Genomic DNA, 17,916 nt, shown 5'->3' with positions numbered 1-17,916 from the left:
ATTCTAGAAACGATTGTTTTCACACTTACCAAAGTCCGTCTAACAGCTAAGCTTGTAAAAGCGTTACAAAAATTAGCTAAAGTCTGACGCAATTTAGTTAGAAGAAATTTGAGCTTTTTCCACATGCAATCAAGAGAACAAAGTGTTTGTTGCTCATGATAGTATTCTTATAGTAATTAGCACACCTAGTAGTCTGGGAGATAAGTACTAATTATTACAAGAATAAGTGGGAGAAAAGTACAAGTCGAATTAATTCGATCATGAGAAAAATCATGAAGAGTCATGAAGAACAATCATGAAACTTGTACAGGACGATTAAGTTCGACCAAGAGCAACAAAACTGTTGAAAGACAGTAAAACCGCGGTTCCTCGAAAAGGAAAAGGTCAAGATTGGATCTTAAAAACCTACCGCACAAAAGCGAATGCAATTCGCAAGAGAACTCTCAAAGTAGTTGAAAGTGTCTCTAAAGAAATATCCCAAAGCCGTTGAGAATATTCCAAATTGTTATTCAAAAGCCCTAAAAGGTCAAAAGTAAAATTTCAAAAATTCAGAAGATAAAGGTTATTTCTGAAGAGATAAAATGACCGGCGCAAAGACGGAAAACTGACTCTAATTTGGCATCAACACTACAAAAAAAAGGGCCAATAGGGACATACATTTTTACGTCTGTCCTTAATATATTAAAGATAGGGACAAATTTTTACTATTTGTCCCTGATAAAATTACAATAGGGACAAATTATTAGGCACAACTAGAAAGATGGCGCAAAAATTGGGTCAAATAAAAAAAATGGCGCAAAACAATTTCCCTCGTTTTTTTCCTATAAAAAATCGGTTTTTATTCTTTTTCTTTTCTTTCCTTTTGTTTTCTCTCTCTCTCTCTCTCTCTCTTCTTTTCTTTAGCACGTACAGAGATAAGAGGGTTCAACAAAAAATTAAAGAGAAGAGGAAGCACTTCTCAACGCAGAGAAGGAAATTTCTCCTCCTTCTTCTACACGTTAGGTGTGTTCTTCCTTTGTTTGATTCTTCAATCTTTCTCTCTTGGGCGCGGGTTCCATTCTACTTCTAGGGTTTGCACCTCTGGTATGTGTTCATCCTCTTTTTCTTCCACAAAGAAATCAATAAAGATTTTGGAGTAAGATGAAACCCTAATTTGTTATTGTAGAAAACAGTTTCAGTTCTGCCAATGCATATACCTGATCCAATTTGTTATTGCAGAAAACCTAATTTGTTATAAGCAAACTCAGATTGTTCCAGACTCTTGCCACGACCAGGTTCTTGTTCTTCTTCATATTGTCTTCTTCTTTTGAACTATTTATGAAATAATTCCTGATTCAATTTTGCATCAATTTTAATTCGATTTTGCATCAGTTTTATTCAATTTTCCATCAATTTCATTCAATATGACTGTTCTATGTTAGTTGTTCTTCTTTATATTGTTCAATATTAGAAATCAAGAGTTTATGGGTGGTTGAAATCAAAGTATTTTTGTTGTCTTCATGTTCTACTGCTATCAATAGATGTTAAGACTGAATTTATCAAGAAATCGACAGAAAATTTCTGGTTTTACTATTTTTTTTGTTATCTTCTTGGTTTTTATTATCTGCATGTTGTTTTGTTAACTTCAAACTAAGAAATCGATAAAAATTCGTGGTTATAGCTCTGATTTAACCATCACTACATACCAGACATCAATCGTTTATTAATGAATCAAACTTGATCAAGTTCAGTAGGGTTCTTCTATAACTAAATTTTTGTTGTTGTTGATTTCTTCTTATTTGGGTTCATCTATATCAGTAGGGTATTAGTACAGGGTAATGAAGTAGATGAGTTTAAAGAGAATCATTGTATGCTCTTCTTTGTAATTTGGTTGATGTGATTGAATTGAAATTTATTTATTTTTATGAAATCTGATATATGTTATTTCCAATTCAATTTTGAGCTTTTTCAATATGTTGCTTAATGAAGTTTAGAACTTCATAATCGAAAACCAACTAGTCTGTGTATGTTTGACTTCAATAGACCCAAAATCAGTTCAGACTTCAATGTTAGAATAATGTTCATCCTCTTGTTTTTCTTCTTCTTCTTCAAATAAATCAGTTAATATTTTGGTTTAACATGAAACCCTAATTCGTTTTTGCAGAAAAGGAATTCAGTTCCAGTGTATAACCAGGTCAGATAGTTCCACGACTCTTGAAAAACCACGATCAGGTTGTCTTTGTTCTTCATATTCGTTTTCTTCTTCTTCAAAGTAAGCAACTAACTAGTTATGATATAATTCCTGATTCAATTTTGCATAAATTTTATTCAATTTGAGTTTTCCAGGTTAGTTCTTCTTCTTCTTCTTCTTCAAAATTAGAAATCAAAAGTTTATAGTTAGGTGAAATCAAAGTATATTTGTTATCTTCATGTTGTACTGCTATCAATAGATGTTAAGACTGAATTGATCAAGAAATCGATAGAAAGTTCCTGGTTTTACTATTTTTTGTTATCTTCCTGGTTTTTGTTATCTTCATGTTGTTTTGTTAACTCCAAACTAAGAAATCGATAAAAATTCGTGGTTATAACTCTGATTTAACCATCACTACATACCGAACATCAATTGTTTATTTATGAATGAAACTTAATTAAGTTCAGTAGGGTTCATCTATGTCTAAATTTTTGTTGTTGATTTTTTCTTATTTGGGTTCATCTATATCAGCAGGGTGTTAGTACATGGTAATGAAGTAGATGAGTTTAAAGAGAATTATTTTATGCACTTTTTTGTAATTTGGTTAGTGATTGAATTGAAATTTTATTTGTTCTTCTGAAATCTGATATATTTTATTTGTTCTTCAGTTTTGAGTTTTTCCAATGTGTCGTTTAATGAAGTTTAGAACTTCATAATCAAAAACCAACTTTCTATGTATGTAGTATGGCTTCAATGGACTAAAATCAGTTTGAGACTTTGATCAACCATTGAGACGAATCACGGTGCATGAGACAATGATTCAAGTTTATTTGTTACACTTGATTACAATATTGGATGCTTCTTTCTTCACATTGATTTTCTCTTCACCAGCTTCATTTTTTTGATTAAAAATTAATTGAATAGTTATGATTTAAATGCAGTACTTGTAGCGGATCTCAAAGCTGTAGAGTTTCGTCGTAGGAGTTTTAATCGTGTTTTCTGGAATTAATTAGGTAAAAATTCACATCATCCTCTTTAACGTAATTTCTGAAATAATATATTTGTTTATGTATAGGGATTTCTTCTTCATCTTTGTGCACCGCTATTTCTCTTTGTTTGATAAAGCAGTGGTTGTGTTCAACCGTTAATTTTTTCAGAAATGGATAAGAGTTGCATGCAAAAACGTAGGACGAGTAATGAATATCGTGATGATGTAAGGGCATTCATCGAACATGCCTTTACACATGGAAGAGTTTTTAATGGAAGAGTTGTAAAATGTCCATGCATAGATTGTGCTAATGTAGAGTACGTCGATAGAAATTTACTTTACGAGCATCTAATTTGTCGTGGAATTATGAGCAATTATAAGGTGTGGGATTTTCACGGTGGGAACTCTGATCAGACACCTACTTTAGAAGCCGAAGTGTTGACTCATAATAATGAGAACAATGGGGGGAGGGAGGTGACGACATAGAAGGTATGTTGCACGATGCATTTGGGTTTCAAAATGTGGGCAATGATATAGATGGTGATGCAGAAGAAACCGATAATATACATATTGATGGTGATGCCGCCCAGTTTTATAGTTTGTTAGAGGAAACTAAAACTGAGTTGTATCCGGGTTGTAAAAACTACACAAAGTTGTCATTTCTTTTTAGTTTATGGCAACTCAAATGTCTTGGAGGAATTAGCAATAAAATTTTCACAGACATACTTGTATTGCTAAAGAAGGCATTTCCCGAAGGGTGTACATTGCCAGAGACTTTCAGTCAAGCCAAAAAACTTGTTACGGATACGGCTTTAGATTATAAGAAGATTGATGCATGCCCAAATGACTGTATGTTATTTTGGAAGGAAAATTCAGATCTAGAAAATTGCACTGTGTGTAATGCTTCTCGATATGTAAAGGAGAGCGGTATTACACATAAAAATACTCCTGCAAAGATTCTGCGACACTTTCCGTTAAAACCTAGGTTGAAACGCTTGTATATGACGTCTAAAGTTGCAGTAGACATGAGATGGCATGAGGAAGGCCGCACAAAAGATGGGGTTCTCAGACATCCGGCAGATGGGGAGGCATGGAAACACTTTGACCAAGTATATCCGAGTTTCGCTGTTGATCCCAGGAACGTTAGACTAGCATTAGCAACAGATGGATTCAATCCGTTTGGAAATATGAGTTCTGTACATAGCACATGGCCGGTGGTATTAATGCCCTATAATTTACCACCATGGTTGTGCATGAAGCAACCTCATATGATTTTGTCTTTGCTAATACCTGGTCCTAGGAGTCCTGGAAATGATATTGATGTTTTCATGAGACCTCTCATTGACGAACTGATAGAATTGTGGGAAGATGGGGTTGATACTTATGACGCAGCAAGGAAGGAAATGTTTAAAATGCGTGCAGCAGTGGTCTGCACAATTAGGGATTATCCAGGCTTGGCAATGCTTTCTGGTTGGAGTACAAAAGGGTACTTAGCATGCATAACATGTGGTAAAGATACAAGAGTAAATATCTAAAAAATGGGGGTAAAATATGTTACATGGGCCATCGTAGATTTTTGCCTATGGATCATAACTTTCGGCGACTGAAGAATGATTTTGATGGAAATACCGAAATGAGAAAAGCCCCGGTACCTTTGACAGGAATAGAAATAGTAGAACTACTAAGAGGAATTCCACACCAATTTGGAAAAATTCCTTCTGAAAGTAATTTAGATGAGGAAGTTAATGGACCTAAAAGAAAAAAAGCTCGAGTAGTATCTGGGTTTCCAGATAACTGGAAGAAGTTGCCCATACTTAATGAGTTGCCGTATTTTCCATTTATTCTTCTTAGACACAACCTAGATGTCATGCATATAGAGAAGAATATATGTGATAGCATTTTAGGCACTATTTTGGGCCAAAAGAAACGTTATCAAGATAATTTGAAAGTGAGACATGACTTGGAACAACTGGGGATCAAACCTGAGCTTCACGCAAAATGGCTTGTGGATAAGAAAAAATGGTATATACCCCCTGCTTGTTATACAATGACTAAAAGTGAAAAACAAACATTTTGCAAGGTATTGAAAAGTTTGAAAGTGCCAGACGGGTTCTGTTCAAACTTTTCGGGATGCATAAAAGTTAAGGAAGGCAAAATAATTGGTTTAAAAAGTCATGATTGTCATGTAATTATGCAACAATTCTTACCTTTAGCTGTTCGAAATATCTTGCCAGATAAAGTTTCTTCGGTCATTATAGAGTTAAGTGCCTTCTTTCGCGAGTTATGCACAAAGCTAAGTAAACCAGAAGATTTTACAAGATTGGAGGAACGCATTAGTCTCATTATTTTCAAACTAGAGAGGATATTTCCGCCTACATTTTTTGACATTATGATGCACCTACTGATCCATTTGGCGTCCGAGGCAAAATTAGGTGGCCCAGTTAATTGTCGTTGGATGTATCCGATGGAAAGGTATTTTATTTTAGACTAAATATTTTATTCTTTTTATACTTTAAATAATGTCAATAGTTATGTTATAAAAAAGTTTCTTGTTATAAATGTAGATTCTTATGTACCTTAAAAAAGTATGTGCGTAATAAGGCTCAACCTGAAGGGTCAATTGCAGAAGGATACATGATAGAAGAATGTTTGACATTTGTAACAAGGTACTTAGAGGATGTTGAGACACGACTAACCAGACCATCTAGGTACGTAGATGACTGTCATATTGGAAGTGTCGAAGGATTTATTCTTAGCCGAGAAGAAAGAGATCAAATACATGAATATGTCTTGTTCAATGATGATAATATTTCTACAGCATTAAAGTAAGTTGGTTTAAACTAAACATAGGCAAGTTACTTTCGATGTTGCAATTACTGTAGTTATTTAATATTAACATCGTTTTTCTTACAGTGAACACAACAATTTTCTTAGAATGACATATCCAAAATTGCCTAAACATCGACTCCAAAAGAAGCATGAAAAGGAATTTGCAGCTTGGTTTAAAGAGTATATAAAAGATTATTTAGAGGCAGGTCTGCCCGTAGTAGAAGGTCACGATGGACTTGCTAAAGGCCCTTTTATTTCAGCAAAAAGATACACTGGTTACACAGTTGGTGGGCTTCACTTCAAAACCGTTCAAAGGGATTACGGTTCCAAGACATAAAACAACGGTGTTGCTGTTATTGCAAGTGTTTGTAATTTTGCAAGTTCAAAGGACCAACAACCTGTCGAATCAGATATAACTTATTATGGGCGCTTGATCGATATAATAGAGGTGGCATATCCTCACGGACGTATATATGTTCATTTCAAGTGTGAGTGGGTAGATGTAACAGGCAGAGGATTAAAGGTCGACAAACATGGATTCACGCTTGTCAATTTCACTCATACATCATCATCCCAAAAAACTGAACCATATGTGTTGGCTTCTCAAGCACAACAAGTTTTTTATGTGACTGATTCAGTAGAGTCAGATTGGCATGTGGTCGTGAAGAATAAGCCTAGAGATACCTTTGATATGGGTGAAGATGAAGAGTTACTAGCTTCTGACTATGATCCCTTCGGTAATCAAAATGGAGATGGTGTTTCGTGGGAGGAAAATGTGAACTTGGTCAGGGAGGATGTGATGGGGGAAACAATTGAGGGTGTTCCTCCTCTAGTAAATCAGCAAATTGAATATGACATCGAAGGCGAACTTGAACAGGAAGAAGACGAAGATGAAAACGAAGATTTAGATGAAGAAGATATAAATGATCATGATGACTTTGATTCTTGAATGCACTTCATGTTTATTTTGTTATTAATTCGTGGAATAATAATTAATTTTGTGATACTTAATATTTAATTATTTCCTTATCTTGAAGTTACTTATTGATTGATAATAGTTATATTTTATGTTATAATGTTGTATTGATTCTTATTAGATATGTATCTTTATCTCTTTCTAATTTTTATTTTTATCCTTCCAGTGTAGATGGCCGAGCATGAAGAGCAAACTACTTATAGGAAAGGAAGAGGCGCAACAAAATTCGATTGGGTGGGGAAAATAGCTGATCCACTACCAATTACTTGGTATCGCGGGAAACCAGTTAAGGAAAACTCAAAGAAATTATCATCGTTTGTTGGAAAAATTGGTAGGGATTTCAATATTTTGCCCATTCACGTGATTAGTTAGAAAGTGATGCCAAAAGAAAACAAGGAAGAAGCAATCCGCAACATCAAAAAACACTTTATCATTCCAGACGATGGAATTGAATGGGTGAAAGATAGGTTAGATGGAGCTTGGAGGGATGAAAAATATGAAATGAAGCGGAAATATTTTACTCCATTCTCCACTTTCGGAGAACGATTTAGGAACTGTCCGGAGGAAATTCCCTTGGAATCATGGAGGGAAGCGATAAAACGTTGGGCAGATGAAAAAGTTGTAGTAAGTTGTGAGATACAACGGTAATGATTTATTATTTTTGTACGTATTGTTAATGTTGATAATGAATTGTTTTCGTCATTGTTTTTGTTTGTATGGCAGGCTAAGGCAGAAAAAAATAAAGAGAACAGGAAGAAACTAAAAACATGTCATACTGGTGGATTGAAGAACTTTGCAAAACACGCCATTGAGGTGAGAATCATTATTTATTATTTTCTAATATATTTCCATACTAACATGATGAATTTTATAGATAGAGGAAGATCTGGAAAGAGAGGCACCATCAGGTACTCCAGCATCTCAAGTAAAAGTGTTTATGAAAACTTACACAAAGAAGGAAGGTACACCAATCACAGAAGAAGCAAGGGAAAATATGGTAATGATAAAATTAACTTTATGTTCTCTCTTTCATATTCGAACTAATCTATAACCCTTAGAGTAATTTCAATATTTGAAGGAAAAAATGAGAGACCTAGTGACCAGAGCTACTCAAGAAGGATTGCCTGTATATGAGAATGGATCAAATAGCATATTTGCTAAGGTTATGGAGCCTGAACGTAGAGGTTTTATTCGGTGTTATGGAAAAGGCACCCCAAAAACTGTTTGGGGAGAATCATCCAAAGTTTAATTTCGTAAGAGCAACGAAGAAACTTCAAACTTGAAGATACAAATGGAAGAAATGAAAAAAGAACTCAATAGCACAAAAGCGGAATTAAATGAGATGGGGGCTTATTTTAAACGTCTTCGCGATGGGGAGGTAGATTCTTAATAGAATTATAATTCAGTATGTAGTGATCAGTTCAACTGATATTAATGACTTATGTAATCGTTTTGCAGCTACATGTCTCTACGCCTAGCTTCTCATTTGAAAGTTCTCATAACGACCCAAGGTCATCCTCACATTCTGATTAGCACGAGGTAACCTTTTCTTCTTAGTAGTATAATATCTATCACACAAATAGTCACACTTCAGTTACACTACCTTATTAACATATGGTAATCCTAATGTATTACTATTGTACAAGCCTTGAATTATTCAAAGAAATGCTTTAAAAGATAGGGAAAAAAGTGGATACTGAAATTGTCTCCACACTTTTAGCGAAGCGGCGACCTAGCATGCGGAAGTGTTATAGTTGGATATTACTACTTTGTCCTGTTTGTTGTATGTAGTATTGTTGAATAGTTAATACCAGATTGAAACTCAATGACTTTCTTCTTCTTTAGTTTCCATTTTGTTCAAGTCTTGAATGAATTAAAGGACATCCGAATTAATCTCTCTCTGAAAAAACAAAGACACTATACTCACATACCAATAGGTAGATTAGATGATGGTATCTTGATCCTTTTTCCGTTTCCTTGTACATGTTTACTGCATAGAATAGGGTTGATTTTAGCTACAACTAGTGAATTAACTTCATCTTTGATGATTATAAAGTGAGAACTAAAATAGGCATATGAGTGAACCATTTATCAATTAGGTAATTAGTATAGTACATATACTTACTTTTTCAGAAAACAATCTGTCTACTTGTACTAAAACAAAACTTTCATTTCGTATATGTTGTTCTGTTTGATATCTATAATTATAATCATAAAAATAAGATTGTGTTGAGAAACTGATGCACCCGAAAAGGTTGCACACCCAAGCGGAGGTATCAAGTAGTAATCCGGCAAAGCCGGGATCGATCCAAGGATAGGAATGTAGTTTGGATATCGAATGGTCTTATTCGTCGGTTCAGATATCAAAGTCTTACTTAGACAAAAGCGAAAGTAAATGAAGATAATGAAAGGTTTTTAAACGAATAAGCACTAAGAGAATAAAGGAAGTAAAACAAACTAAATTATCAATGTAAACGGGCGAGAGAGATTCGAGAGAAGAGTCCGGAGGAACAAGAGTCGGGGAACAACAAGTAAGAGAGGTGTCGAAGTCCGAGAATCCGATGTGGTGGACTTACAACTATGTACAGTCCGATCGAATGGATTGATGTAAATCTAGTCTCGATTCTTAAGGTGGACATTCATAAGCACTACGTATATCCGGAGATAATACTTAGTCAAACAAACGTCATAAACGATTAAAACCGAATCATCGAAAATATCGTCTATTCGCCTAACTATGTGAAGTGCATGATAAGACACATGAAAATTGAATCTAGACTACGATCGATATCGATCACTTTGCCTAATCGATTAACTATGCGAAGTACTTGATAAGACACATGAAAAACGATTGAAACAAGTAATCAAAATAAGAGAACATCAATTTATTATCAACACATTAAATCATATTAAACATAATCACGAATTCATCACATTTCATCTCATATAATCGACACACTAAAGTTAGCTAAACATGGTGATTGAATAAGAAATCGAAAGAAAATGATGAGAGAATCCCCCTTTTTCAATGTGGTTCAGGGCTATGATCGTCGGAAAACATGAGTCTTTAAGGTGCAGCCGATCTCCCCTTAGCAAATTCTGGGTTCCCCATAGCGACCATCATCATCTTCTCCATTTAGAACTCAACCTCCATTAAAGTTAAACCCTAGTTTTCTCTCTCTAGCAATCTTCAACCAAAATCAAATCAAACCACATGGGAAGCTAGCCAAGGATGGGGGGAAACAAAGCCCTAAGGTTTTAGACCAAAATAATGACCGGAAAACTCTTGAAAATCCGGCAAGAATATGTCTAAATCCGGCCAAATCAAAGATCCGGCCAAACAAGATCCGGCCGAGCCAAGATGTGGCTGTCCCTAGGTGTCCCGAGCAAGATGTATGCAGCCCGAGCTCGGAACTATGCCCGAGCTGCTGTTGCAGCAGCTCCCCGAGTGCTGTTCCGGCCGGAGCTTGCACCAGCTCGAGCTAGGAAGCTGCTGCCGGCGTGAAGAAGCTGCTGTCTGGTTGCCATCCCGCGCGTGTGGACGCGTCCCCTTGCTGCCGTCCTGTGTTGGTAGATGAAGCAACAGCCCGAGCTGCTCCCATGGAGCTCGGGCTGTTGTTGTCCCACGTCTCGAGCTCGTTCCGGCCAAAACTAGGCCGGCCTTAGTGCTGGCCGGCCTAGCTTGGCCGACCCCCTTATTCCTTCTCTCTTTTTCTCTCTCTATCAAGCTTCCAAATCCAAGCACAAGAAACCCTAGAACCCCCTTTCTCCCTCTCTTCCTTGGTGAAGAAGATGATGAATAGTTGATCCCTCCCTTTGACCCCTCTTTCCCACTTGTGTATACACAACCCTAGACTTAGTCAAACTTGACTAAGCCTTGGACCATTTTGACTTGGGCCAAAGGGAGGGTGCTCATAAATTTCTCTTTAGCTTGTTCTTCTTCTTTTCTTTTGTGGGCTTGATTTGGACTAAAGCTTTGCTTCAGAAACAAGGAGGGTGCCTTCATACTTGATCTCTACAAATCTAATTTCAAGAGACGACTTTTGCTTCCATCTTCTATAATTTCTCCGTCCGAACTCCGATTCGACTTCCATTTTCACCGTCGAACTCGTCATTGACTCCTCTTGTCATTTGATTTGCTTGAAATCTTTTTCTCTCGTTTTGCGCACATGAAATGATAGTGACAATTCGCTCCCTTTATTCCGATTTACATGTTTATCTCCAAATATGATACCTAACAATAAAAACACACAAATAATTAGAAATAAAACTCGAAAAGAACTAACTCATCAAAGTTAAGTGACCTAAATGTGGCATTTTCATGCCACATCAACATCCCCAAACTTAGAATTTGCTAGTCCTCGAGCAAACAAACAAAACAAGACAATAAAGTAAACCTAGCTCACTTTCGGAGGACTCCCGGTTGCATTTAGCGTATGCAACAAGCCTTTAAACCCTTAGGCTACCCCTAAAGGACGAGTTTTGTCTCGTGAGGGTTTCCAGTGAATACACCCACAAAGTTCTAGATTTCCAAGAGACATAAGGGTTCAACTATCGATGCAAATAAGGTGATGATCAACAAGTGAGAGACTTAAGTATGTCAAACATATGAATCAAACCAATAAACACAAAAGCATGCTAAGAATCTCCTCACTAATAGTTTTATACTCAAATGTAAGTATCCCATCATCATGAGTATCATCCAAAGTTAAAGTAACAAAACCTTGTTTCCTATCATAGCACATTTCGCCTCGACTTTGGCCTCACGGTCATACGCTCTTAAACATGAAATCACTCAAAAACGAATCATGATGGTTTACTCTCATGTGTGAGTATGGAATGAAGTAAACTCAATACATACAAAATTAAATGAGGATAACAAGTTATAAAACGAAATGATCTCTTAAGAATGGAAATAACCACTAACGGAATGGGGAAGCTCACTCACTCTTCTCACCCACTCTACCCTCTAATAATGTCTCCTAAAGGTCAACGGATACAAGTGATGGAATGGAAGATGATGAAATCCCGAGAATGTCGACGCCTTCAACGATAAAAGAACACTCAAACAACCTTTAAACTTAACTTCTTGCATTGAATACTTTATTTTCATAACACTTACACAACAAAATAACACATAACCAAACTTTCTTTTTTTTTCTTTCTTTTTTCTTCTTTTCACTTTTCTCTTTTTCTTTTTTTTTTCGTTTTTTCCCTTTTTCACTTTCTTTCCCTTTCTTTTCTTTTTTACACACATACCCAAACATCAAAACAAAAGTACAACTAGTATTCTCAACAAATCACCTTTACTTTCACATTTTGCTTTCACATCCTTTTTTCTTTACTTTTCATGCCTTCATTCCCGAGAGTAGCAAGATGAATGGATGGTGGAGTATCCGTTTTCCTAAAGTTGACACCATTATCGGGTTTCATGGACTACAAGAGTAAGGTTTATTCGTTATCCTGATGTCACTCCTAGTGGCTAAGGAAGTTGAGCTCATGAGATCGTCTAAGCTCTATTGAAAGTTGCGAAGTTGAGTACACTCAAAGGCAATAAAAAGGCTCAGATATCTCACATGGGTTTAAGTCTCCACTAATGACTATTTTAGGTCACTTAGAAGTGTTCCTTCTTCCTTAAGATGATACTCACATGATAGCACACGAACACTAAAGGACTCAACATTCATGAAAAGACTAAGAGCATGCATAAGATTTATCGAGAAAGAGCCATATGCATCAACATACTTAAGAATACCATTAGAATCATACCAAATCTACCCAAAAAAATTTCAAATTTGGTCAATTTGTTGAACCCTCTTGTCTTTTGAAATCTAAGGTCATGATGTCATGCGACTAAATGGTCGTATCCCCATCCCCAAACTTAAAACTAACATTGTCCTCAATGCACTAAGCATATACTCACCAAAAGATAAGAGGTACAATAAGTTAAAGAGAAGAGTGGAAGGATATTACCATAGCCGACGGAGATGAAAATTGATACTACCAAGACTTATGTATCGAGTTCCAAGTTGATGATAAGCCCATCGCCATCCCCAAACTTGGAACGAACCACGTCCCAAAAGTATACAAAGTGAGAAACACTCCTAACACATCAATATATAACATAAGAATGAAGCATAAGCATGACAACATAAAAATGACCACTCACGCAGGATCACTCGATTGCATCGAACCATGCAATTAGTCATTGATTCTCTTGCTTTCACAAGAGCACGAGTTAGGTCTCGTGGAGGGTTTTCAGAGATGATACCCACAAACATCAAACCCATCTAAATAGACCAACCAATCATATAACAAAAGACGAAATATTTGGGGGTCTACCCATACGAAAGTTTTAACTGGTAAAAACCGTCTCACAACAATGTAATGGTATGGGTTTATACGTGAGATGGCAAAAAATAAGAGGTAATCCCCAAACTTGGATGACGACAAGGCAACAAAGTTTGATAAAATAACAAAGGGGGCATGCATTTCACCAAAATGATCTACAAAGGTCTCAGGAATCAAACTAGTCATGTTGTTATGGTCCTCCTGAGCATTAATAATATTGTCCCTTTGAACTACCGGTGCAAGCATATATATATCACAGGTAGGCAATAATTGTTGAGAGAATGAGGGTTTAGGTCTATCAACTGGTTTACACTCAGATTTCGACTGAAAAACCTCGGTATGCCCACCACCATTCTAAAAAATCGTACGATCCTCGGGTATGTCTATCGTCATGGGAGTCTCTAAGTTAATCATTTCATCACTTTCGAGAATGGAGTTGGACTTAACGTTAGCACTAGGCGTATTACCCTCACCTGTACCCTTAGGATTTGTTGGAGTTTGGGGTTGTGAAACCCCTTTCTCGATGTCTTTCAATTTTGTTTCCATCTCTTTAAGGGTGTGCAAGGTGTTTTGGCTAATCTGAGTTTCTACCTCATAAAATGATTTCGAAACATCTTCAAGAGTCCTCTCATGATGAGATGCATAAGTGACACCAACTAAGGGCTCTTGAAGATTCTCATAATCATTTGTAAAGGCATCACTCCTTGAACCTACGGGCTTCATATACGTGTCTACGACATTTGTGCATCCTAATGAGACATCTCGACAAAGAGAAATAGTAGGGCATTCACCCGTTAGGTGTTCTCGACTTGCACAAATGCTACAAACACTATCAATCACTAAATCACCATCATGCATATCTGTAAATTCTTTCCGAGACACGTTGAAAATTTTATCATGTGCTTCCCCATTTTCCTTGAAAAATCATATGCCTCCTTTTGAGTAATGGTTTCCTTCGGCTATATCTTCGTCACTCTTAACGGGTGTGTCCCAATCTTGGGCCTTGTCCGCTAAGAGGTCGAGATACTCCCAAGCCTCATTAGGACTTTTACTCATAAACTCTCCGTTGCACATAACTTCCACGAAGTGTTTCATTTTGGAAGGCAAGCCATCGTAAAAGAATCCGATGACCCTCCATGTTTCGTAGTTATGATGTGGACATGCGAGAAGGAGGTCTTTAAATCTCTCCCAACACCTAAAGAAGGTCTCCTCTTTGTCTTGCTCAAAGTTCATAATTTCTCTTCTTAAGGTGGTGGTTCGATGAGCGGGAAAGAACTTTTTCAAAAACACCCTAGTCATCTCATCCCAACTTCTTATAGTCCTAGGCCTTAAAGAATGAAACCATATCTTCGACTTTTCTTTTAATGAAAACGGAAATAATTTGAGCTTAGCGATTCCCTCAAGTTCTCCATTGATTGGGAGTATCGAGCAAATCTCATCGAACTCTCTCAAATGAAAATATGGATCTTCATTCTCTAAGCCTCGAAATATAGGAAGTAATGGAATAATCTCAGGGTCTATGTCTAAATTAGACACATTACTCGGAAATATGATGCATGAAGGTATGCTAGCCATATTAGGTTCAAGGTAGTCCCTAAGACTTCTAAGCGGTCGATGAACCTCATACCCATCATTCCAACTATCAGTCCCATTAACATCCATTGAAGCACAATTAAAAAAATGCAAGCAATCACAAGTGTTCAATTCGACTACAACTATCAATAATAGACAAGATGCAAATGCACTTAAGCTGCTCAAATAGGTAAAGGTTAGAGAACGATACTAGAGGTGGCGTTTGTTACCACAATTGGATCCTCTTCCCTTTTCTTGTCTCTACCTTTTTATCCCCAAACTTTTTTGCTTTCGTCCTTTAAAGCTCCTTGGATAAGTACCTCAAAGAAAACAAGAATTAAAAAGAAACTAAAAAAAATCAAAGAAAATAAACGTCCAAGTAAGCAAACAACACTAAGCTAATGAACAAAACACGTAATCGATATCTAAACTACTAAACCTATCCCCGGCAGCGGCGCCAAAAACTTGATGCACCCGAAAAGGTTGCACACCCAAGCGGAGGTATCAAGTAGTAATCCGGCAAAGCCGGGATCGATCCAAGGATAGGAATGTAGTTTGGATATCGAATGGTCTTATTCGTCGGTTCAGATATCAAAGTCTTACTTAGACAAAAGCGAAAGTAAATGAAGATAATGAAAGGTTTTTAAACGAATAAGCACTAAGAGAATAAAGGAAGTAAAACAAACTAAATTATCAATGTAAACGGGCGAGAGAGATTCGAGAGAAGAGTCCGGAGGAACAAGAGTCGGGGAACAACAAGTAAGAGAGGTGTCGAAGTCCGAGAATCCGATGTGGTGGACTTACAACTATGTACAGTCCGATCGAATGGATTGATGTAAATCTAGTCTCGATTCTTAAGGTGGACATTCATAAGCACTACGTATATCCGGAGATAATACTTAGTCAAACAAATGTCATAAACGATTAAAACCGAATCATCGAAAATATCGTCTATTCGCCTAACTATGTGAAGTGCATGATAAGACACATGAAAATTGAATCTAGACTACGATCGATATCGATCACTTTGCCTAATCGATTAACTATGCGAAGTACTTGATAAGACACATGAAAAACGATTGAAACAAGTAATCAAAATAAGAGAACATCAATTTATTATCAACACATTAAATCATATTAAACATAATCACGAATTCATCACATTTCATCTCATATAATCGACACACTAAAGTTAGCTAAACATGGTGATTGAATAAGAAATCGAAAGAAAATGATGAGAGTTCCCCCTTTTTCGATGTGGTTCAAGGCTAAGATCGTCGGAAAACATGAGTCTTTAAGGTGCAGCCGATCTCCCCTTAGCAAATTCTGGGTTCCCCATAGCGACCATCATCATCTTCTCCATTTAGAACTCAACCTCCATTAAAGTTAAACCCTAGTTTTCTCTCTCTAGCAATCTTCAACCAAAATCAAATCAAACCACATGGGAAGCTAGCCAAGGATGGGGGAAACAAAGCCCTAAGGTTTTAGACCAAAATAATGACCGGAAAACTCTTGAAAATCCGGCAAGAATATGTCTAAATCCGGCCAAATCAAAGATCCGGCCAAACAAGATCCGGCCGAGCCAAGATGTGGCTGTCCCTAGGTGTCCCGAGCAAGATGTATGCAGCCCGAGCTCGGAACTCTGCCCGAGCTGCTGTTGCAGCAGCTCCCCGAGTGCTGTTCCGGCCGGAGCTTGCACCAGCCCGAGCTAGGAAGCTGCTGCCGGCGTGAAGAAGCTGCTGTCTGGTTGCCATCCCGCGCGTGTGGACGAGTCCCCTTGCTGCCGTCCTGTGTTGGTAGATGAAGCAACAGCCCGAGCTGCTCCCATGGAGCTCGGGCTGTTGTTGTCCCACGTCTCGAGCTCGTTCCGGCCAAAACTAGGCCGGCCTTAGTGCTGGCCGGCCTAGCTTGGCCGGCCCCCTTCTTCCTTCTCTCTTTTTCTCTCTCTATCAAGCTTCCAAATCCAAGCACAAGAAACCCTAGAACCCCCTTTCTCCCTCTCTTCCTTGGTGAGGAAGATGATGAATAGTTGATCCCTCCCTTTGAACCCTCTTTCCCACTTGTGTATACACAACCCTAGACTTAGTCAAACTTGACTAAGCCTTGGACCATTTTGACTTGGACCAAAGGGAGGGTGCTCATAAATTTCTCTTTAGCTTGTTCTTCTTCTTTTCTTTTGTGGGCTTGATTTGGACTAAAGCTTTGCTTCAGAAACAAGGAGGGTGCCTTCATACTTGATCTCTACAAATCTAATTTCAAGAGACGACTTTTGCTTCCATCTTCTATAATTTCTCCGTCCGAACTCCGATTCGACTTCCATTTTCACCGTCGAACTCGTCATTGACTCCTCTTGTCATTTGATTTGCTTGAAATCTTTTTCTCTTGTTTTGCGCACATGAAATGATAGTGACAATTCGTTCCCTTTATTCCGATTTACATGTTTATCTCCAAATATGATACCTAACAATAAAAACACACAAATAATTAGAAATAAAACTCGAAAAGAACTAACTCATCAAAGTTAAGTGACCTAAATGTGGCATTTTCATGCCACATCAGAAACCAAAATATATGGGGCATGAAACTTAACCTCAACATGTCATTTAAGTATGTGGTTCCATTATACATCTGGTTAGGCAATGACATTGTCCACTCAACTTGTTCTAGTGACTTTGACTGGTAATGCTATTTATGCCACAATTTCACGTCCCACTTTATCACAACTTTATAATTGCAACAATGTAAATCTTATGGAACAGGGCAAGGGGATGGTGTTGCGTCGCAGCAGGCCAATGGGCTGCAGCTGCTGCTGCATCGCAGCATGCCAATAGGCTGCAGCTGCTGCTGCGTCGCAGCAGGCCAATGGGCTGCAGCTGCTGCTACGTCGCCGTACGTTTCGGTGTTATCTTTTACTGAATTAGACCATTGTTCTAGAACTAATGCAGTATTACATGATCTTGACACCTAATATGAAACATTATTATGTAAAAGAACTCCAAATACCCATGAGAGTATGCTCGTTAGATTGCA

The 17,916-nt window shown here is 37.4% G+C and overlaps 1 long non-coding RNA gene and 1 pseudogene across 2 annotated transcripts in view; one reads left to right on the top strand and one right to left on the bottom strand.

Annotated features, from left to right (window-relative positions):
* Positions 1-16,938, bottom strand: part of LOC147567955 (uncharacterized) — a 30,690-nt gene extending 13,752 nt beyond the window's left edge. Inside the window, exon 1 of the long non-coding RNA XR_015230917.1 lies at positions 11,292-16,938. This is a non-coding gene — a long non-coding RNA (uncharacterized LOC147567955). The remainder of the gene's footprint in view (positions 1-11,291) is intronic.
* Positions 878-7,095, top strand: LOC147567956 (uncharacterized; annotated as a pseudogene). The gene is made up of 7 exons (XR_015230916.1): positions 878-1,083; positions 1,219-1,274; positions 2,144-2,211; positions 3,112-3,183; positions 3,246-5,630; positions 5,723-5,983; positions 6,072-7,095. The product of XR_015230916.1 is annotated as an uncharacterized LOC147567956 (transcript).
* Positions 16,939-17,916: the final 978 nt, after the last annotated feature.

The sequence above is a fragment of the Eschscholzia californica genome, unplaced genomic scaffold (assembly GCF_041429995.1).
Source record: "Eschscholzia californica isolate CP2 unplaced genomic scaffold, dmEscCali1.0.p SCAF_1, whole genome shotgun sequence".
Lineage (NCBI taxonomy): Eukaryota > Viridiplantae > Streptophyta > Magnoliopsida > Ranunculales > Papaveraceae > Eschscholzia > Eschscholzia californica.
The sequence above is the reverse complement of the archived record's forward strand: the minus strand, read 5'-3'. Positions and strand labels throughout refer to the sequence as shown.